Below are 22754 nucleotides of genomic sequence, written 5' to 3'. Positions count from 1 at the left end.
AGAAACTGAGCGAAAATTATTTAACTATGCTGTCTCCTACGTTTAATATGAAACTTATTGTAACTAGGACAGTCAGTGTCGAATAACGCATACAGCGAGTGCCGTTCGCTTTAGCGATTCATTTAGTTAGGGCAGCCCGGGTGTGGGAAAGCTGTTCACTTGGCAGACCTCCCTTCATTATTTATTCAGGCTACTCTCATAGTATTAGAAATACATAAAGTTGAGCTAGTTGGTAAAGATATATGACACAAGAAGGTTTCTGTCTTTATTTGTGGGCTTATCCGCAGTTTTTCGTATAAGTAACGATAGATATGAACAGATGCGCATTTTCTCCTTCCCTTGGGAACTTAAAAGAAAGCAAGAAGTCACACAACATATTGCCACGTGCCTTTCTTATTATCACTCTTGCTGCATTCGGTTTTCGCCCACAAAGACTGTCAGCAAAGCTCAGCACAAACAGCGCCTCATTGTTCGAGAAGCTTCGCGATTATTGTAGATCGTTTTGTTAAGATTTCGCGCAAGACGCGAACACTTGAGCTTATTCCAGAGTTTGCGCGACAACCAGCGATAATGCTGGAATATTCGACGGCACGTGTATAAATGCCGACGCGCTTCACCGCTTGTCAGTTGATCGACGGTCGACGCTCTGTTCGCCGCTATCAGTGTATTGCTGCAGCTTGACTTTCAGTTTCCCGGCCACAAGTTCGGCCTAATAAAAAGTTTCATCTCGAACGTGCTGACTGCTGCTTTCGTCGACGTCACGACCACATGACATCTGGTGGAGGTGCTTTTCCTTCATGTTCCGGACGCCCCCGTCAAGCCGTGAACCCAATCCAAGTCCCAAAGAAGACGTCGACGCCCACCCCGACCAGCGAGTCAACCGCAGACAACGAGGTCTAGCACCAGAGTACGGGCTTCTCCCTGATAAGATCCGGAAGACACAGGCCATGACCACGACGGCGGCAACGATGACAGCCCCTGTGCCATCGCCCGCGGCAGTCGTACTACAACAACGCAGGGAGCCGCCAACGTTCCGCGGATCGTCATTTGAAGACTCGGAAAGCTGGCTAGAAGCGTACGACTGCATCACCGTCTTCAATAAATGGACCAGTGAGGACAAGCTACGGCACGTATACTTCGCCTTGGAAGACACCGCTCGGACTTGGTTCGAGAACCAAGAGCGAACCCTGACAACGTGGGACATTTTTCGCACCGGGTTCCTCGCCACATTCTCAAGTGTCCTCCGCAAGGAGAGGGCCGAAACTCAACAGGAAACCCGTGTCAAGCTCCCAAACGAAAACGTGGTGCTCTTCACAGAAGAGATGACCAGACTCTTCCGCCACGCCGACCCCGAAATGCCGGAAGACAAGAAAGTTCGCTTCCTCATGCAAGGAGTAAAGCAGGAGCTGTTCGCGGGTCTGACGCGGAACCCACCGAGAACTGTCTAGGAATTCATCTCCGAAGCGACGACGATAGAAAAGACGCTGGAGATGCGCACCCGACAATTCAATCGCCGCTCGACGCCAGCGTACGCAGACGTTCAACCACTCTGCTCCGATGAACCGCGTGAAACGATCCGAGAGATCGTGCGAGAGGAGCTGCGAAAGCTCGCACCTTTGGCACCGCCCGAAGTGACGTCGATTGCTGACGTTGCACGCGACGAGATCCAAAAGTCACTGGGTGTTCCTCAGCCGGCACCGCCGCAGCTCCAAGCAATGAGCTATGCTGCTGCAGCCCGACGCAACGCCCCCCCCTCCTCGCCTACGTCCAGACGCCGCACCGCCACGGCAGTTCAGCCACCAGGCACCACCGCCGCCAGCACCGGCGTCATACCGCCCGCCAGCCGGCCAGCGATGTACGCCGAGGAAGACCAACGTTTGGCGCACCCCTGACAACCGCCCGCTCTGCTACCACTGCGGGGAGGCCGGCCACACGTACTGCCGCTGTCAGTACCGACAGCTACGAGGATTCGCCGTCAAAGCGCCGCGCCCGCGGCCAGGCGAACGGCCTCGCGACATCGACGACTACCTCACCGGAACGTAGTGGCAAGAACGACGACCTTCCCGCTCGTCGTCGCCGGGCCGCTACATGTCACCGCACCGTCGGCAGTACACTGGCCCAAACCGGGGCCGGTCGCCTAGCCCGTATCCGGGAAACTAAGGGCAGCAACCGATGAAGGTGCGGTTGCAGTACGACGAAATGCCGAAGATCCTCCGCGGCCGCCGCCGACGACAACGCGACGAAACCTGCAGAACACGACGCGAAGCAGACGAAGCCCTGCCGACGAAACCTCGCGGACCGAAGAAGACCTGACGACGCAACATGGAAGCAGCGGAACATACCGACGCAGCCGTGACCCGACGCCGTGACCCAACCGCAACGCAAGACGACGAACCAGCGACCTCGACGTTCTCATCGACGGCCACAACGTCACCGCTCTCGTCGACACTGGGGCCGACTATTCCGTCGTCAGTGGGTCATTCGCCACCAAGCTGAAGAAAGTAAAGACCGCTTGGAGTGGACCCGAAATCCGGACAGCTGGAGGCCACCTGATAACGCCGACTGGTGTCTGCACGGCGAGAGTCACCATCAATAACCGGACTTATCCTCCGAGTTTGTAATCCTACAAAACTGCTTCAGGGATGTGACACTTGGAATGAAGTTTCTAAGTGACCACGGCGCCGTCATCGGCCTGAGGTCTGAGTCGATAACACTAACCTCAGACAAAGCGCTCCCGCCCCACGCGTCGCCAGGGAACCATACATTGAATGTGATAGAAGAGCAGGTGACCGTTCCGCCGCGCTCCAGCGTCATTATTTCCGAAGGCACGGAAAAACCTGCGAACCTTGAAGGCATCATCGAGGGTGATCAGAACCTACTCCTGAACCGTCAAATTTGTGTCGCAAGAGGTATAGCCGAGCTGCGTAACGGTAAAGCAAAGGTAGTGCTGAGAAACTTCAGCCACGAATATAGGCACCTCAACATTGGTACGACGGTCGCCTACATCGACGAATGCGTGGCCGCCAGCAATGCTTTCGCCCTCTTCGATGCTGCCGAACCTACTTCGACGAATCGAGGTCCCGAACCAGATTTCGACGTCAACCCGAGCCTTACGAAGGTCAAGCAAGACCGGCTCAAGATCCTGCTCCTGCAATACAGAGACTGCTTTTCATCGTCGTCCAGACTTCGGCAGACACCGATCGCAAGACATCGCATCATAGCAGAAGAAAGTACCAGGCCACTTCTTCAGAGCCCGTACAGAGTTTCGACGCGAGAACGTGAGGCCATGAAAAAGCAAGTCGACGAAATGCTACGCGACGACAACATCCAGCCTTCAAAGGGTCCGTGGGCGTCACCCGTGGTGTTAGTGAAGAAAAAGGATGGGACTCTACGTTTCTGCGTCGATTATCGTCACCTGAACAAAATCACGAAAAAGGACGTGTACCCTCTCCCACGTAAAGACGACGCCCTAGATCAACTCTACAACGCGAAGTACTTTTCTTCGATGGACCTCAAGACCGGCTACTCTCAAGTCGACGTCGAAGAGAGAGACCGAGAAAAGACTGCCTTCATAACACCGGACGGCCTGTTCGAGTTCAAGGTCATGCCCTTTGGTCTTTGCTCGGCACCTGCGACTTTCCAACGAGTCATGGATACTGTATTAGCTGGCTTGAAGTGGCAGACTTGCCTTGTTTACTTGGACGACGTCGTTGTGTCTTCCTCCAACTTCGACGAACACCTCCAGAGACTTCAATCCGTACTTCAAGCAATCAAGAGCTCCGGGCTCACCCTAAAGCCAGAAAAGTGCCGCTTCGCGTACCAGGAGCTCTTGTTTTTGGGTCACGTGATCAGCAAGACTGGAGTGCTCCCAGACCCGCAGAAGACAGCGGCCATCGCCGCTTTCCCGCCACCCACCGACAAGAAGGCCGTGCGCCGATTTCTTGGCTTGTGCGCATATTACAGACACTTTGTCAAAGACTTTTCACGGATAGCCGAGCCACTAACGCAGCTCACGAAGACCGACGTCGAATTCAGGTGGCAAACAGCGCAAGTCGAAGCATTTCATGAACTGAAACGACGCCTGCAGGCACCTCCGATACTTGCGCATTTCGACGAATACGCCGATACGGAGATTCACACCAATGCAAGCAGCGTAGGACTCGGCGCCGTCCTTGTGCAGCGGACGGATGGACTGGAAAGGGTTATCAGTTATGCCAGCCGGGCGCTGTCTAAGGCAGAGGCCAACTATTTCACAACAGAAAAGGAGTGCCTCGCCATCATCTGGGCTACGTCAAAGTTTCGCCCCTACCTCTACGGCAGGCCCTTCAAAGTTGTGAGCGACCATCACGCCTTGTGTTGGCTAGCTAACTTGAAGGACCCTTCAGGTCGCCTCGCACGGTGGAGCCTAAGACTTCAAGAATTTGACGTTACCGTCGTATACAAGTCCGGAAGGAAACACTCCAACGCCGACTGCCTGTCTCGTGCCCCCGTCGACCCACCACCGCCCGACGACTAGGATGATGGCCGCTTCTTGGGCGCCATAAGTGCCGACGACTTCGCCGAACGACAGCGAGCCGACCCGGAACTGAAGGGTCTAGTGGAATACCTAAAGGGCAGGCCCATCGTCGTCCCAAAAGTATTCAAGCGAGGATTGGCATCATTTTTCTTGAAGAACAACGTCCTCGTAAAGAAGAACTTCTCTTCGGCCCGAGCCAGCTACCTTATCGCTGTACCTTCGGGACTGCGACCAGAAATTCTGCATGCCCTGCACGACGACCCGACGGTTGGACACCTCGGACTTTCCCGCACGCTCGCACGAGTGCAGGAGAAGTACTACTGGACGCGCCTTGGCGCCGACGTTACTCGCTACGTAAGGACGTGCCGAAACTGTCAGCGACGGAAGACACCGCCCACAAGACCAGCAGGCTTCCTTCAGCCGATCAAGCCTCCTCGGCGACCATTCCAGCAGATCGGGATGGACCTCCCGGGGCCGTTCCCAACGTCGACTTGCGGAAATAAATGGATCGTCGTGGCTACTGACTACCTCACCCGCTACGCCGAAACAAAAGCCTTGCCCAAAGGCAGTGCCGCTGAGGTAGCCAAGTTCTTCGTTGAGAGTATCATCCTTCGACACGGCGCCCCATAGGTTCTCATCACCGACAGAGGTACGGCGTTTACGGTCAACTTAGGCGATCTTGGAATACAGCCACACAAGCCACCGCCAGACCACAGCGTACCACCCAGAGACCAATGGCCTCACCGAGCGTCTAAATAAGACCATCGCCGACATGCTGGCCATGTATGTCGACGTCGAACACAAGACGTGGGACACCATACTTCCGTACGTGACTTTCGCGTACAACACGGCCGTACAAGAAACGACGTAGATGACGCCATACAAGTTGGTCTATGGACGGAGCCCGGCAACGACGCTCGACGCCATGTTACCAACATGACCGACGAGGAAAACATCGACGTGACCACCTACCTACAGCGGGCCGAAGAAGCACGACAGTTCGCCCGCCTGGGGATGAAGAACCAGCAGACGAATGACAGCCGCCGCTACAACCTTCGACGACGCCACATGGAATACCAACCCGGTGACCATGTGTGGGTATGGACGCCAATACGTCGACGGGGACTTAGTGAGAAGCTTCTTCGACGATACTTCGGACCGTACAGGGTACTTCGACGCCTGGGCGCACTCGACTACGAGGTTGTCCCTGACGGCATTACGAACTCTCAGCAGCGCCGTGCGCGACCTGAAGTCGTCCATATCGTGCGCCTCAAGCCATATTACGCGCGTTAGTAAATCTGACGACTGTACTTTTACTTTATTATTGTACTTTCTTGCTTGTGCTTATTTTCTGCTTGTACTTGTTTATTGTACTTTCTTGCTTTATTGTTGTTATTGTTGCATGCATTGGCCACCCCCTCCGTGTTCTGTTTTAGGCATCGGGACGATGCTTTTTCAGAGGGGGGCATTGCCACGTGCCTTTCTTATTATCACTCTTGTTGCATTCGGTTTTCGCCCACAAAGACTGTCAGCAACGTTCAGCACAAACCGCGCCTTATTGTTCGAGAAGCTTCGCGACTATTGTAGATCGTTTTGTTAAGATTTCGCGCAAGACGCGAACACTCGAGCTTATTCCAGAGTTTGCGCGACAACCAGCGATAACGCTGGAATATTCGACGGCACGTGTGTAAATGCCGACGCGCTTCACCGCTTGTCAGTTGATCGACGGTCGACGCTCTGTTCGCCGCTATCAGTGTATTGCTATAGCTTGACTTTCAGTTTCCCGGCCACAAGTTCGGCCTAATAAAGAGTTTCATCTCGAACGTGCTGACTGCTGCCTTCGTCGACGTCACGACCACGTGACAATATCCACTTCGCCGCAGGCTATTATTGACTGGAATGGTCTTCTGGAGCACATCATTAACATTAGTAATACAGTCAACCTCAGGACCCAGGTAACGGCCATCTTTTCTAATTACTAATGGTTTATTAGCTATTGTATAAGAATGCTTTTTTTATTTTTCAGTATTTGGTAAAAACAGTTAATAACCATAGTATAACTATGTTTTGATCCCCTACTAATGTAACCCCCCCACCCCCCCAACACAATGTTCCGACGTAGCAGCATGTGAAGCGATTTAAATAAATAAGTCAGTTGAAAACTTCTCTGAGTATCTGTGTGGCAGTAATCCAATTGACTAATGTGTCCCTCTCCTAATTTCCTAGTTCTCCCTCAGTTTACCTTTTTCCTATGTTTACACGTGTTGCGAAGAACTGAAGCACTATGGCACGCAATAAAAAGTCCTTGCTAACAGCGTTCTTAAAAGCTCTATACACCTTTCAATTCAAGTTTGTGCAAGCGAATTCGAATCATGAGCGTTAGGGCATTGAAGTACTTAAAGGGGCCCTCCAACCCTATTGAACCCCCCATTTTTTACTTGCGGGTTGCGTAAACTGATGGCTGGGGATAATTTCAGCGTAAGTCTAAGCACCGATATCAAATTATTTAGTATTTTAATCACGCGTTGAAGTCGCTACACTGCTGATCGCATCAGCGCGTAGTGGCGCTTGCCAGAACTATTGCGGGCGGAAATGACGAAGAGGAGCACTGGCCTATGATTGGATAAATGTAACGTTAGAAGTAATAACGGCGTTGCATCGAAGTTGAGATTACTATTGTGTTTCGTTTTTCTTTTCTGTGCTTTTTCAATGAACTCCAAATAGCCACCATCGCAACAAAAAATATTACTACAACCACAAAGTACGACAGAGGCGCTGGTTGTCATTTCGCCTCTGTTTTTTTTTTTTTTTTTTTTTGCCTGCGCCGGTCGGATGTCCATATGGAACGCTTGTCCCTCTTCCTTCTTTTTGCGTCTGTACGTTTGCGAGCTGCCTCTTTCCGCATGTGCGGTTGGCTCATGATTGTTGTTGAAACGGTGCAAGTAATCCTCTTCGTTGAATTGTTGTCGCTGCACACTTGTAACTCGTCGGGCTGCTCACCGAACAACCCGCGTAGGGGCGACCGCGTTTAGCCGCCCATGCAGCTCCACAAATTCCCTTCTCAGAATGAGAGGAGGGAATGACATGGAATGTCGTTGTAAGGAACAGCAGACAAAGCCTCGCCAGCCTCGCTTCGAAGCAGTAGCGCCCGCTCAAGTTCTGACAAGTCAGGTTTCAGGAAACACATTTGTTACTATGGCAACGACGTCAACAATACGTTGGAAAGGAGAAGCAACAGTGGTGTGCGAGCTTCCCCTACGTAAGAGCTTTCAGCCCATTTCATTGGAGCTCCATCCGACGTCACAGCAGAGAGTGAAATGTGGTCACGTGACCCCGCAAAAATAGAGTTGAGGGTAGGCATTTTTTTCTTGTATTTTGAATTTTGTAAATTGAATAACTTCGTACTGCGTGCCGCCATCGCTGCCGTTCTTGCTGCACTAGTTCGTCCGTACTTCAGTCTACGCAATCCACGAGTAAAGAATGGGGGGTTGAAGAGTGTTAGAGGGCCCCTTTAAGTTAATGGAATTTTAGCATTTAATATAAAATAATGAATAACGGTTTAAATAACGTACAGTACTTGAGTAGCTCGTCTTGGAATTTGAATGTCATCTCAACCAATGTAAAGCGTGTTTTTAAATAGCGGCTCTGCTTTCACAAAACTGGGGCAAAATCTCGCACGCGTTCGGTTTTTGTGTGGTTGTCGGAGGTTTGGTTACCGCTAACATAATTGGCCACAAGCCAGCTACTCGAAGTTTGCTTTTGGCGAAATATGAGCCGATCGACAACGAACGTCCAAAACAGCACAAACACAGGACCTGTGTGCGAGTGCGTCACACAGTTATCCAACGGATTTATGTTGCGAATATTCAAGAGAGCCTCAACACTTACTTCAATCCTACTTCAACGAAAGCACGACGCTGTTTTCAATGCTGTGTCAATGGCAACTCAACAACCACTCAACATCTAAGCGTTCAATAGAATTTCAATACAAATTCAGTGGTGAATATTCAAGGGTGTGAACACTGACTTCAATAACATTTCAACAAACGCACAATGACCTGCCAGTACACCTACTCAACGTTGGGCAATGGCGTTCGGTATTTCGGGACCCCGGCATAAACACGAAATTGTTTTATGCCGGGGTCCACCAAGACTTCCATGACGTATTTCCGTTACCGAAGTACGTCAGCAAACTGAAGGCCGTGAGATGGCAAAGAAAATATCTGTAAGAAAAAGTTCCGTTGACTGGAGTCGAGCCCATGACTTCTCGGTCTGCGACGATGACTGGCGGGCGTTTAGCCCACTGAATTACCGCTACACACATTACGGAGGCTACATGAACGCGCTTTTAACTTTCACTTTCCTCTCACACTGTTCTTGAATTCATGGATGGATGCTATAAGCGTCCCCTTTATAACGGGGCGGTGACATTTCCGCCACCAGGCTTGTTAGCCGGCGGCGCGCCGCCGGCTAATCTCGGAGGCCATGGTTTAATTTCGTCAACGCTTTAACACACCGTGAGGTGGCAGCTTTAGCCCAAGCCTCGTTCATAGCATCGATCCATATCGAAAAATAGCTCTCCGACGCTCGCCTGGCTGTCACACCGCGTTCCCCGCTCGCCCTGTGAGAAGTAACGGCCAGGCTAGAGGGAAGACCCGACGCGCGTAGCGTTTCAGTGTCAGTTTCAGTATCAGTGTTTATTATGTGCTTGTTGATAGCATCTTCGCGCGGGATTCACCCATATGCGGTGTCCACGTATATGTTAAGAACTTCAGCTACCGCAAGAGTTAAATCATGATCATGGGCTTTAGTCGTCCGTACGGAGATATGTCACTAGGCGTCAACGTGAGTGAGATGCGTCCACATCAAGCGGTGCTATATTTGCCAAAGAACAGTAGACATTGCACGAGCTCTAATATACCAATGCACTATAAAGGATAAACTACTTCTGTGACGACACGTTTCGCTTCCGTGCTATACCGATTCCTATGATGGAGGAATCAGCCATCATTTCTTATGTATGGGAAGGTTAAAGACGTAATAATACAAGCAATCGCAGCTTATAGATGTAGTTTCCTTTGTTTTACTAGCTTTCTGTGACGTGGCTGGCACGCTTATAGGATATCTCTTCGACTTATATTCCGTTAGCATCCGCCCCCCGCGACAACCTTTAATGTGTGTCATCGCTTGGTGCTCACGTAAATAAACGGAAACCCGCAGGCACCAGTAATAAAAGTTGCACTAGCAGTATTCATTTCTTACAATTTTGAACTCGATCAGAACATCTGGATCTGGATTTATGTAGAGGTCGTTAAGAAGAACGTGCGTGGCTAAAGGCGATATGGCTGGCGTTGTGGATGTCCCGTTGGCGTCCAAGAACGTGCATCCCGTGCCGTAAAACTTAAGCACCGCCACCATAGCTCCTGATGCTGGGACCTCCACTTCTGGGGCAAAAGGTTCGCCTCTTTTGTTCGTTGGACGGACCCTGAAAAAGAAAAGGTCAGGCAAGCTTTTTTAAAGACGATAGTCTTCCTTGGGATACTTAAAGCATAGAGAAAGAAAAAAGTTAAGAGAGGACACTCCGCGAAATCTGGCCTGAGGAAGTACGTCACGACTACGTAACGAACTAGTGCTCTCACCAAACGCCAGAGGACGCAAGCGCGAAAAAAGAAGTGAGTTGTCATCAATCCAACAGAATTGTTTTTACAAAATAATAATTATACGCCCAAAGTTGGCAGGTTCTCTATACATAAAATCAATTTACTCAACACACCTTACTTCGTTATTTTCATTCAGCCGTACTGTCATAAACACCATCTTAAAGCGACAAACCCATGCATGACAGCGGGAAGGTTTCGTCCACGTCGGCTGCGTCGGTGTTTTCGTGTGTGAGGCAACAGGTGAGGCACGTTTGCAAGAGAAGCTTGTAGAATGAGATGTTGTTGGGGTAGTTGGGTCATTCATTCAGAAATAGGTTACAACTACGCGAATAAGACACCACGTAAGTAACATAGAAGCCCGCACATACACAAACGTTGCTCTTCGTGTGTGTGCGTGTTTCTGACCTGGTGTCTGCGCAGTTATAACCTTTTTCTGAAGGTTGTAAGGACGGCGAGGTTCGCTAAAAAAACAGTTTGCGGCTCTATGCGGCAGCTAGACGTGAACATTGTGCAACGTATGCGTCCAGCCAAGGCGACGCGTGCTGCGTCTGCCACCGATGCGAGCGTCTCTGCGCTGAGCTCGGTGCGAAATATTGAGGAGCGTTCGCTGGTCCTCGTATGCTTCACGGCGCGTTTCCCGAAGCTTCGGACCACGAATAAATCCTGGCTTTTCTGGTATATTGTGTCCTGTGGTTTCTGTACGCTCTTCTTTTTCAGTGCTATATTTCGGTGAAACGCAGTCGTGACTCGCGACTTGATTGTTATGTGTACTTGACTTCTTCCTTCTTCAACTTTGTGCGCTGTGTTTTTGCCAGAGATCCTTACGGCACAGTGTGTCATACTTCACCAGCTTCTGCCAACTCTAGCGATGTGTGCGTTGTCTGTGTTCTCTCTGTATTTGTTACAATTTATTTGTAAGCCGAGAAGCATTTGTTGTCTGCCTTGCATTTCTGTGCGGTGCTGTTCTCATTTTGTGCTTTTTATATGCTCAGCCTCTACCGTGCCTTGTAATAAAAACATTGCGGATACGCTGTGTCTTTGATTGATATATAGATTGACCGCTTGTTCCAAAAGAAAAACACAAGCGCGATAAATGAAGCCGTAGTGAATTAGGATTTCCTGCATCTCTTTCTATTATAACCTAAATGAAATAAAAATTACGTCACGACATCAATTCGCACGAACCATTGAACTATACAAAATAGGGAATCGCTAATTGAAAGCGACAAACAACAGCTTTGCCATTTGGGCGAAGAAATAAGTAACTTTCGCCATAGCCAAACGTCGGTTACGCACAGTAATTAAAAATTTGCGCCAGTGAAACCGAAACAGGAAGCGCAGGCCACTTGCTCTCACCAACCACCAGGTGCGCTAGGGTCGATTGGGCCGCTGGGGTCTATGGGAGTGTCCACTCTTAACTTTTTTTTCTTTCTCTATGCTTAAAGGGAGAAATTTTGGTTTGTCTGTCTTTGTGTTTGTCGGCACGTCACTCGATTCAGCCACTCGGCCAAAGTTGAACCACTTGCCCAAGGGCCAGCCATGTTGAACTGGTACGGCTGTTCATACTTGTGAACGTTGTCGATCAAAAAGTAAATATCACGCATATCTGAGGCGCAACATCACTTGGTAAGTATTAGGTGGTGTGTTCCTTTAATAGAAAATGCATACATACGTAATTCTAAAGACCCTAGTTTCTTAAGCTGCGCTGAAAATGCAACTGCGCTGAAACTCGCCTTCCTCCGTGCCCTCCGCACGGGCTTATTGTTGTGTTTCGGTTTCGGTTCTGTACTGCGCTGTACAAATAGAGTCACTGGAAAATCAGAGTACCGCAAAGGTAGGCTGCACGCGGGCAACATTGGGTGGCGGCGGCCATGCCCCTTCCAGACCGTCCGGCGCGCTGCTAGCGTGTGTTGAGAAGTGACCGATCTTTTAGCCTCAGTGCTGTGTTACGCTCGGTAGAACGGTATTATGTGTGTGTGTTTCTTCAAGAGGATATTAGAAGTGATTTCGAGTCATCGACAGGTATGGATCGACTGCGCGGTTAGCGGTGTAACTAACGAAACGTACGGCGAATGTTGCCATGTGCTCGCGAACTCTCTTCATGGCTTCATCGGTCTCTTTTCGTGTCACGCCCGGGCGTGTTCGCTAGGTCCGAATCTGTAAACATAGTTGCATTAGCGCAGTGACATCGTGCGAGATGCCATTTACTTCGACATTTGGTGAATCTTGACTATTTGCGCTGGCTTTGCAGTCGGTGTTCAGGTTCACTGCACTCGAGAACGTTATCGAACATCGAGAACATTCAGCATTGCGTCCTTCGACTGATTGCTGACGTATAGCTTGCTATGCGCACCGTGCTTGCTGTTCAACTGGCTGACATGTGTAATAGAAGTTGTGTGTGTACGGTATTTGGAAGTTGTGCGCGACGTCTTGATTCGGAACGCCAGCAGCCGAACGCACGGGCGAATCGGCGTGCGGTAGGTAAGGTGCATCTTACGATACGCAGAAAATGGGCCATCGAAAATTCACTACTTAATTGTTGCATTTCCTATTGTCTCCTTAATATTTCTAACGTTGCAATGAATTTGCAAATATTTTGCTGTGTTCTGACAAACAGTTCTTTTTTTGGCGTTGCCAGCGCGTAAACAGCTGGGGTTCGGTTTCTGCACTGCTGCACTTTTTTTTCATAATGCACTCTTAATAAAACTTCCTCGGCACGGTGCTTTATGTTCTTTTGATCAGAAATAGCACATCCCTGAATTTTTAAAGCGCATGCTACTGCAACACAGTATGTATATAGACCTAGGGCTCGCATAAAAAATTACACCATCTCCCGCTAAAGGGGACCATGAGGCGATGCGAAGCCGGAGCACTTGCACGATCGCGTTCCGTTGGCGTTCGTTTGGCATGCTACCGACCTCGCGTCGTGGAACGCGAAGAGGGACGCTACGCGCGTCGTATCTTCCATCTAGCCTGGCCGTTAATTCTCACAGGGCGAGCGGGGAACGCGGTCGACAGGCGGGCGAGAGGGGGGCAGCGTAGGAGAGGAGAGAGAAGGGGAGACACGCGCATGCGCTCGAGCTCATCGCGGCGTTGCGCAGGAGAGAATTTCGGCATGTCTAGCCCGCGTTTCAGAGGAAGAGTGGAAAGGGGGAGGGGAGAGGGGTATGGGAGAGGGGGAGGGGAGAGGGAATGTGGAGAGGGAAAGTGGGAGGGAAAGTGGAGAGGGGAGTGGGAGAGGGGCACGGGAGAGGGAAGGTGGAGAGGGAAAGTGGGGAGGGGGAGGGGAGAGGGAAGGTGGAGAGGAGAAGGGGAGAGGGTGAGTGGAGAAGAGGTGTGTGGAGAGGGTATGCGCATGCGCATTAAGGGTGGTCACGCCGCACACCACCACCACCACCACCGCCGGATTGAGCTCGACCTTAAGATACTTCGCATCTAAAATCGACTCCCTCAATGCGTGGGATCTGCTTTTTTTTTTCGATGTGACCATTTCTTACCAACTATACACTATTATAAGGGTACGCTCGGTGCAATGCAGCATTAGCAGCATTTTTTTGCAACAAATGTAAAAATGCGCTTGATAACATTTCCTTATACCAAGTTTATCAACAGAGTTCCACGCTTCTGTTTTGTGCAATGCCGAAGATCATACCGCAATTGCCTTCAAAATATACGAGTAAACAGTTATTATTTTAATAAATCTTCCATTTCGCTCACGTGCGTGACACGCTTATAACTCGGATAGCATGCGTACTCTGTTCAACAGATCGAGATATAAACAACCGAGCAAATAGAAAGGTATGTAGTTTTCAATATCGCTGACCATAGCGAACCGAAAAGGTGAAGTATCCTGTCGCATAAGATCTTTTCCAGCAAAGTTAGTGTAGCTCACTGCAGGAAGGAGTGTTCTTCGAGGGGGCCGAATTCGTTTAGGGCAACTATGCAGCCACGAAGAACGGCGCTCTTTGACATTATTTTTCCCACACGGCAAACGAAATTCCCAGAGCAGCTCACCAGTAACGTTCTATTGATGGTGAGCTACTCTCTTCTGGCATCTGCATGCAGTGGCGTAGCTAGGGGATGGCACACCAGGCCTGCGCCCCCCCTCCCCCCGAAAAAAATGTCTGCTTACGCCCCTGTCTGCATGACGCGTTTAAAAAAGCAACGAAGTACTTCTGGGGACCGTGGTACTGCTAAATGTCCGGCCATGCTCTGCATTAAACACGCTAGAAACGCGCCTGCACCTAAAGCGCTTGGAAGGGATACGGCGGCGAGAAGTCACGTGATGCGAGTAAGCCAATCGCGTCGGCGGCGGCGCGCGGAAAACAGATGCGATACTCTGACATTTTTTCAGTGACTCTATGTACGAATGCCATGGGGCGCCGCTCTGGCATTCCTGTTTTACCTAGGCGACGTGTAAATAAAAGAGTGTGTGGCGAGTACTCGTTGAGTGCGGACGTTTCTTCTGCTTCAGCTCTTCGCGCCAAACCGCGTGTTCGGGCTGGCTCTTCTATCGTCTTTAGACGACATTTGCAGCGAAGCACGCAGATACGCGGCCATTTTTTTTTTAACAGCGAAGCTGTTCTTGGTCGAGCCTTTCATGTTCGGCATCCGTGGTAACGCTTCTGGGCATCATGAATGGGTATGCGCCAAAGACATTGGGTAAATTCCACTACTCACCACCGGTCCACTAAAAATAAAGGCAACAGTTAGCCCAACAAACGGGTATGTGCCACAGGAATCCATGCAGCCTATCAGAAAACTATCATCATCATAAACACGTGTGTGTCACAGAAACTGGGTAAATCGCACTACACGCAACTTCCACTAAAAAGAAAGAAAGCAACAGTTAGCCCAAGAAATGGCGACCACGTTACCACAGTCACACCACTGTCACGTGGTACTTTGTGGTTATAAGATGTGGTGGCTATACTACCGCCTCAAAGCTTAACGAAGAGTGTTTAACAAAAAGCAGTGATAAAACATATCGGAGCATCTTAAGCGCAGGCTTCTTTGTAAACCTGCGTCTAAGTGTGATATGGTCAAGATGCAACAAACCTATACTACCATCTCAAAGCTTAACAAAGAGTGTTTAACAAAGAGCAGTGATACAACATATCGGAGCATCTTAAGCGAAGGCTTCTTTGTAAACCTGCGTCTAGGAGTGGTATGGTCAAGATGCAATACACCTATACTACCACCTCAAAGCTTAACGAAGAGTGTTTAACAAAGAGCAGTCATACAACATATCTGAGCATCTTAAGCGCAGGGGCCTTTGTAAAGCTGCGTCTAAGAGTGGTATGGTCAAGATGCAATACACCTATGCGACCACCTCAAAGCTTAACGAAGAGTGTTTAACAAAAAGCAGTGATAAAACATATCGGAGCATCTTAAGCGCAGGCTTCTTTGTAAACCTGCGTCTAAGTGTGATATGGTCAAGATGCAACAAACCTATGCTACCACCTCAAAGCTTAACGAAGAGTGTTTAACAAAGAGAAGTGATACAACATATCGGAGCATCTTAAGCGCAGGCTTCTTTGTAAACCTGCGTCTAAGAGTGATATGGTCAAGATGCAACAAACCTATGCTACCACCTCAAAGCTTAACGAAGAGTGTTTAACAAAGAGAAGTGATACAACATATCGGAGCATCTTAAGCGCAGGCTTCTTTGTAAACCTGCGTCTAAGAGTGATATGGTCAAGATGCAACAAACCTATGCTACCACCTCAAAGCTTAACGAAGAGTGTTTAACAAAGAGAAGTGATACAACATATCGGAGCATCTTAAGCGCAGGCTTCTTTGTAAACCTGCGTCTAAGAGTGATATGGTCAAGATGCAACAAACCTATGCTACCACCTCAAAGCTTAACGAAGAGTGTTTAACAAAGAGAAGTGATACAACATATCGGAGCATCTTAAGCGCAGGCTTCTTTGTAAACCTGCGTCTAAGAGTGATATGGTCAAGATGCAACAAACCTATGCTACCACCTCAAAGCTTAACGAAGAGAGTTTAACAAAGAGAAGTGATACAACATATCGGAGCATCTTAAGCGCAGGCTTCTTTGTAAACCTGCGTCTAAGAGTGATATGGTCAAGATGCAACAAACCTATGCTACCACCTCAAAGCTTAACGAAGAGTGTTTAACAAAGAGAAGTGATACAACATATCGGAGCATCTTAAGCGCAGGCTTCTTTGTAAACCTGCGTCTAAGAGTGATATGGTCAAGATGCAACAAACCTATGCTACCACCTCAAAGCTTAACGAAGAGTGTTTAACAAAGAGAAGTGATACAACATATCGGAGCATCTTAAGCGCAGGCTTCTTTGTAAACCTGCGTCTAAGAGTGGTATGGTCGAGATGCAATACACCTATACTACCACCTCAAAGCTTAACGAAGAGTGTTTAACAAAGAGCAGTGTTGCGACATACCTGATAGTCTTGCAAAACATAGAAATGCATCTTAATCGAAGGCTTCTTTGTAAACCTGCGTAAAACCTGTAAACCTTTGTAAAGCTGGTACACAGTGTTTAGCGTTATTTTCTTAATGGAGTTATTGCTGGTTAAAAACGTTTGAGTTTTAGCTAGTTGGTACTCCGCAATTCAGCACTGTTAAGCACAAACACGTTTAGACGAAGGACGAAAGAGACTCCGACAGGCGCTGGCTTCCAAATGAAATTAATTTTCAAGCGGGCACATATGTGGCGTCTTCTTTTTCCAAATGCAAAAACCGAAACTGGGCTAAATTTCACGGGAGCGTAAAACGCGCCGAAGTATCTTCAACTTCTAAAACTGTTGGAATCGAATTGTGGCAATTCCTGATGGTAACGTGAACTCAAAAAGGCAATTTCTGATCAAAAATGAGCCAAATCCTGCATCTGTTTCAACAAAACTGAGCCACATTCGTTAAACCTGCGCTTCGTCAACAATCGTGGCCATAAGAACCAACATTGTCTCATCCAATCTGTTTCAATTTTGTCCTAGTTGCTTTGCTGTCGTGTTTACGTTCTGCAATTAGTTTTCTTATGGAGAGTTGGCACTTACTGAGGGACAAGATGTTGTAGGGCAAAACTCGAATATAAAGAGCAAGAGGCCGACTTTCCCACTTCTTCTTGCCTCTTAGTGTTTCTTTTCGAGTTTAGCGCTACTGTATCGTGTCCTTCATTCGCTCCAAGACAGTATATTTGAAATAAAAGACATATGAAATGATCATATTGGGCACGGATCTATTCCTTGAAGAAGAAGAGGTGATCCGAAACGACACGGCATGAAACGAGCTCAGAAGAAGAAGAGCTGGAGTACTTTTCAAGGCCTTCAAAAGATTCAACAAACACAAGAAAACGCTGCCGACAGTCCAGTATAGTGCGCCTTTTTGCCAGGAAGGACCGCCCGCCCTTCAAGTCTAGTCATCGCCATTACGCGCATGCGACGAAGGACGACACCGACGGAAGCACAAGGATGATGTAAATGTCATTGAAATATATTGCTATACCGTACATGGCGAATCGTTTAGACTTCTTTTAGGAGCTAATTCAAGCCCGAATGAAATGTTAGAATGTATAAGAGCCAAATACAAATTTTACTCCTGAATAGCAACGATAGTGGGCTATACAGCTTTTAGCCACAATATAGATTTGAGGTATTTAAGGTACAGCAACACACTGGCAAAAACATTGTTGGAGCAGGCCCGACCATATTTTCTACAGCGAAAAAGCGTGTTATTCTCAGTTTCAGTTAAAATTCACTTGGCTCTTAGAAAAAAAAAACGCCGCATATAGGGCTATACCACACAAAATAAAACAAACACCAGATAATTTCTTCCATACAAGCGCGCAGTCTTCATGCACGCATCCATTGATTAGTCACGTATATCAAGCACACCCCCCAAAATACAGTTGAAACCTGCAATAACGAAATCGGCGGGGAAATTACGAAATTTAGCTCTTGCGGGAATTTCGTAGGCGCGAGAATGCGACAGAAAAGACATGGAATTTACAAAAAAGACATTTCATTTCCAAAAGTCAGTAAATTTGCTTTGGCGGGCCTTACCATGCAGCAATTTCATGCCTCTCGACTCACACTGTAAGAAATGGTCTATCGCCACGTCGTCGTCGTGCTCGCCGAAAAACTAGCGAGTTGTGTCGAAGGCATTCAGCCCATCCTGCGGGATTGTTGTTTTTTCTGGCTGCTCCGGTCGTCGTCATTGTACCTAAAACTATGCGCCACAATGACAAAGCCATCCTGGCCCTCGATCTCCGAGGTGCCTTCGACAACGTGAAACACTGTAGTATACTTACCAATCTTAGCACCACAAATTGCGGCTCTAGGGCTTTCGGGTACATCTGTTCATTCCTCTCACACCGCACCGCTTTCATCTCCATCGACTCTGCCGAACACGCTCCGTATACATTAGGCACCCGCGGTACACCCCAGGGCGCGGTGCTCTCACCGCTCCTCTTCAATCTAGTAATGCTCCAACTTCCTACGCTCCTCGCCCAGGTCGAGGGCATACACTACGCTCTATACGCGGATGACATCACGATCTGGAACAATTCAGGCTCCCCCGCAGAAACTGAAGACCGCATACAGCGTGCGGCGCTAATTGTGGACACCTACGCCCCAATATGCCGCCTCGAGTGTTCCCCTACCAAATCATCCCTTCTCTCGGTCTCATGTCTACCGCTACCTCAGATATCTCTGCAGTCTGGCCCGATACCGGTTGTCTCAGAACTCCGCGTATTGGGCCTCCACATCTCCTCTATTCTCAACCCTGGCTCCGTCATTTCGCGTCTTCGGCGCACTAGTGAGCAAGTTAGCCGTATGATTCGGCGGGTCTCCACCAAACGTGGCGGCCTTCGCGGTCGGCACTGCCTCCACTTGGCTCACGCGTTTGTGACCAGCCGAGTCCTCTACGCTACCCCCTACCTTCGCTTGCGTCGCCACCACGAGAACCAGCTGGGCGCACTGCTCCGCTCGGTTTACAAGCGAGCCCTGGACCTTCCTATTGCTACCTCCAATAGCCGCTTTGCGACCTTGGGAGTGCACAACTCGTTTGCCGAGTTGAGGGAGGCCTATCGCATGAATCAAATCAATCGCCTGTCCCAGACGGCTCCTGGGCGCCGCCTTCTGGATAAGCTCTCACTGAACCCGATCTCTACCCCACCTCCCCCTGCCTCCGTTCCGGAGCTGTGGCGGCAAAAACTTTGGGTCGAGCCTCTTCCTCGCAACATGGATCCCAGTCAACACGCCGGCAGACGCCTAGCCCGAACACACTTTCTTCACACTCGGTACTCCAACACTCTTGGCGTCTTCTATGTAGATGTCGCAGGACCAACTCCCTCCGGATACTTTACGGCCGCAGTGATCTCCGAGGGTCACCACATTGACGGCCTCTTCTTCCATTCGCCTGACGCAACTCAGGCTGAAGAGGTGGCCATCGCTTTAGCCGCCTCTCATCGCACTGCAAGGGTCATTATCACGGACTCACGCTTCGCCTGTTCCCGATACCTGCATGGTACCATAGCCACTCTGGCCGCCCACCTCCTCCAGGCGGCCTCATGGTGCTTTCAACCTCACTCCATCCGCATCGCCTGGTCTCCTGGCCACGCGGGTCTCCCCGGTAACGAAGCGGCTCATGCCGCTGCCTGTGTCTCTCTCTCCCGGGCCGTTACCCCCTCCGACTCCGCGTCTCCCCCAGGCACCTCAGCTCTCACGCAGTACCGCGCAATTCTCGATTATTATCGGACCTCGCGCCGTGTTTACCCAGACCCTGCACGGGGTCTCTCTAAAGCGGACGAGCGACTTCTGAGACGCTTGCATACGAACACCTTGTTGTGTCCTGCGGCTGCCCAGAATTTCATGCCGGGTGTATACGGCTACTGTGCGCATTGTGGGGTCCTGGCCGGCACTTATCACATGACTGCAGTATGCCCCGCCATACCTGTTCCTTTTTCATGCCCCTTCCCCCTACCCCACAAGAGAGGCTTGGGGGAGTTCCTGCTCGGCTGCTCTACCCGGGACGCCCAGCGCGCCTTGGTGGCCCGCGCCCGAGCAGCGATCATCTCCAGTGGACTTCCGGAATAGAGAGACCACCCAAGTGCATATGTAGTGCAACTCTCTGTACTTTTCAGAATAAATGTTTTACCACCCCCACTCCGGTCGTTGCTCATCGGGATAGCGCGCCTCGCACACGCTACTGACGATGGCTTCATCAGTCACTTCCTCGTGCACGACGACGCCTTCGTCCGCGCAAACTAACTCATGGACGCTGAGGCCATCGGGAATCTCGTTTACCATGGCACAAAGTTCGCCCCATGCACTGGTCAGTGACGGCGGCACTGCGCTGCCACCAGTACCGTCATCAAGTGCGCCTACAGGCGAACCTTCTTCCGGCTCACGTTGCACCAAGCGACCAAGCAAACGCTCCACGAATGGCTTCACACACGCGACCATGTGCGCGCAAAGCCGACAAAGCCTTGGCTTGGTCGCTATCGCTGTAGCGATAGCTATCGGCGATAGCTATTGGCTTTGAAGCTATCGCTGTAGCGATAGTCTTGCACAATTTAAGTTTAGCATTAATGCATTTCAGCAGTTTTCGAATGTAGGTAATGTTGCGAGAGTAGATTATTTGCGCACTCGTGTTTCAAAAATTTCGTTAATGAGGTCATTATGCCTATATGGTTAGGTAGCGCACTTTCGACTGGGACAAAAGAAACAGAAAGGACACGACACTCGCTACTCTCGCAACTGAATTTATTTCAGGAAAAATACTTCAATATATATGTACCCAAGCACCCCCGAGTGACACAGAAATGAACCAACCCTCAATATCACCTGATCAAAGACAAAATTTTGCACACACCTGTGAAAGGATAAGTTATGCACGTGTGAAGATAAACCGACAGTCAATGTATTCTTATCTAGGACCAAACTATCTGCGCATAGTCAAGCGATACAAAAACCAAAAGTTAACGAAACACTAGCAGCTTGTACACTATAAAAAACCATGCACAATCTAGGGTTATTGCAAGACGTTCAACAAGAAATCAACACTCGCTTAAAACGACTTCTAGGTTTGACCTAGAAGTAGTGTTCTCGGCGCCCAACAAGCATGGTAAAATATGTGCAAGATTAGACCGCAAGCTTTCCTCAGCAGAAAAGACTAACAACAACAGATGCACGATAAATCACAAAAGTAGGTTTGTTAGATGTAAATTGTCCGTTGTATATTGTTTACCCCTATCTTGTGGAAAAGTATACATCGGGCAAACGGGTCGGTGTTTGAACACCAGGCTGTCAGAGCATAAGAGGGCCTTGGAAAAAAATGATCATTCCCACATAAAGGGACACTGTTCTCAATGTGGCTGTCTGCCACTGTTTGATGACACCTCCGTCGTTTTCCATCATGTAAACCAACTAACCAGGGAAATAGTTGAAGCGTTTCACATTAACAAGCGAAAAGACTGCTGCATTAGTCAACCATCAGTTTCATTAAATCATCGGGAAGTCACGTTCCTGGAAGGGCCTTAAATTGTAGGAATGCTTCTGTTGCGCCCTCATTCTTGCTCCTATTTCCGTTTTAAGCAAGTGTTGATTTCTTGTTGAACGTCTTGCAATAACCCTAGATTGTGCATGGTTTTTTATAGTGTACAAGCTGCTAGTGTTTCGTTAACTTTTGGTTTTTGTATCGCTTGAGTGTGCGCAGATAGTTTGGTCCTAGATAAGAATACATTGACTGTCGGTTTATCTTCACACGTGCATAACTTATCCTTTCACAGGAGTGTGCAAAATTTTGTGTTTAATCAGGTGATATTGAGGGTTGGTTCATTTCTGTGTCACTCGGGTGTGCTTGGGTGCATATATATTGAAGTATTTTTCCTGAAATAAATTCAGTTGCGAGAGTAGCGAGTGTCGTGTCCTTTCTGTTTCTTTTGTCCCAGTCGAAAGTGCGCTACCTAACCATATAGGCATAATGATCAGTCACCAACTAGCCCAGCTCTCAACCTTATTGATCGTTAATGAGGGACTGCGGTATGAATATCTTTCGTAGTCGCGAGTTACGAAATGCATTGACTCCTATGGGCGTTCGCCGGTACTCCGAAAATATTTCGTTGCGATGAGAATTTAGTTCCCTCGGGATTTCGTTATCGCGGGTTTCGACTGTAGCCATCACCTTCATGGTCAGAGATAGGGAGGTCATGCTGGCGCACTTACTGCCCTAGCGATGAACTTGCGGTGTGACGGCAACAAACCAGTGTCCTTGACACCCGTTTGTTCCCTGACCCGCTCGGCTTTTCTTGACCCTTAAGGTTACACCCATCATCTTCCTAGCCATCGCTTGCCTCGTCGTCCTCAGTTTAAGTTGAACTCTCTTCATGGCCCTCCATGTTTCTGCTCAGTGGGTAAGTACCGGTAAGATGCAGCTGTTATATTCACCATGAGAGACAGGTGTAAACTACCGTCCATTATTTAAGAATGCCTGCCAAATGCGCTCCACCCCATTCTTATTCTTCTAGTTACTTCAGTCCAATGGTTCGGGTCCGCGCAACAGTGATTAGCAGTGGCAAAGCCCGGCTTTGTGA

This window comes from Rhipicephalus sanguineus, chromosome 2, assembly GCF_013339695.2.
Source record: "Rhipicephalus sanguineus isolate Rsan-2018 chromosome 2, BIME_Rsan_1.4, whole genome shotgun sequence".
Lineage (NCBI taxonomy): Eukaryota > Metazoa > Arthropoda > Arachnida > Ixodida > Ixodidae > Rhipicephalus > Rhipicephalus sanguineus.
Note: the sequence above shows the minus strand (reverse complement) of the source record.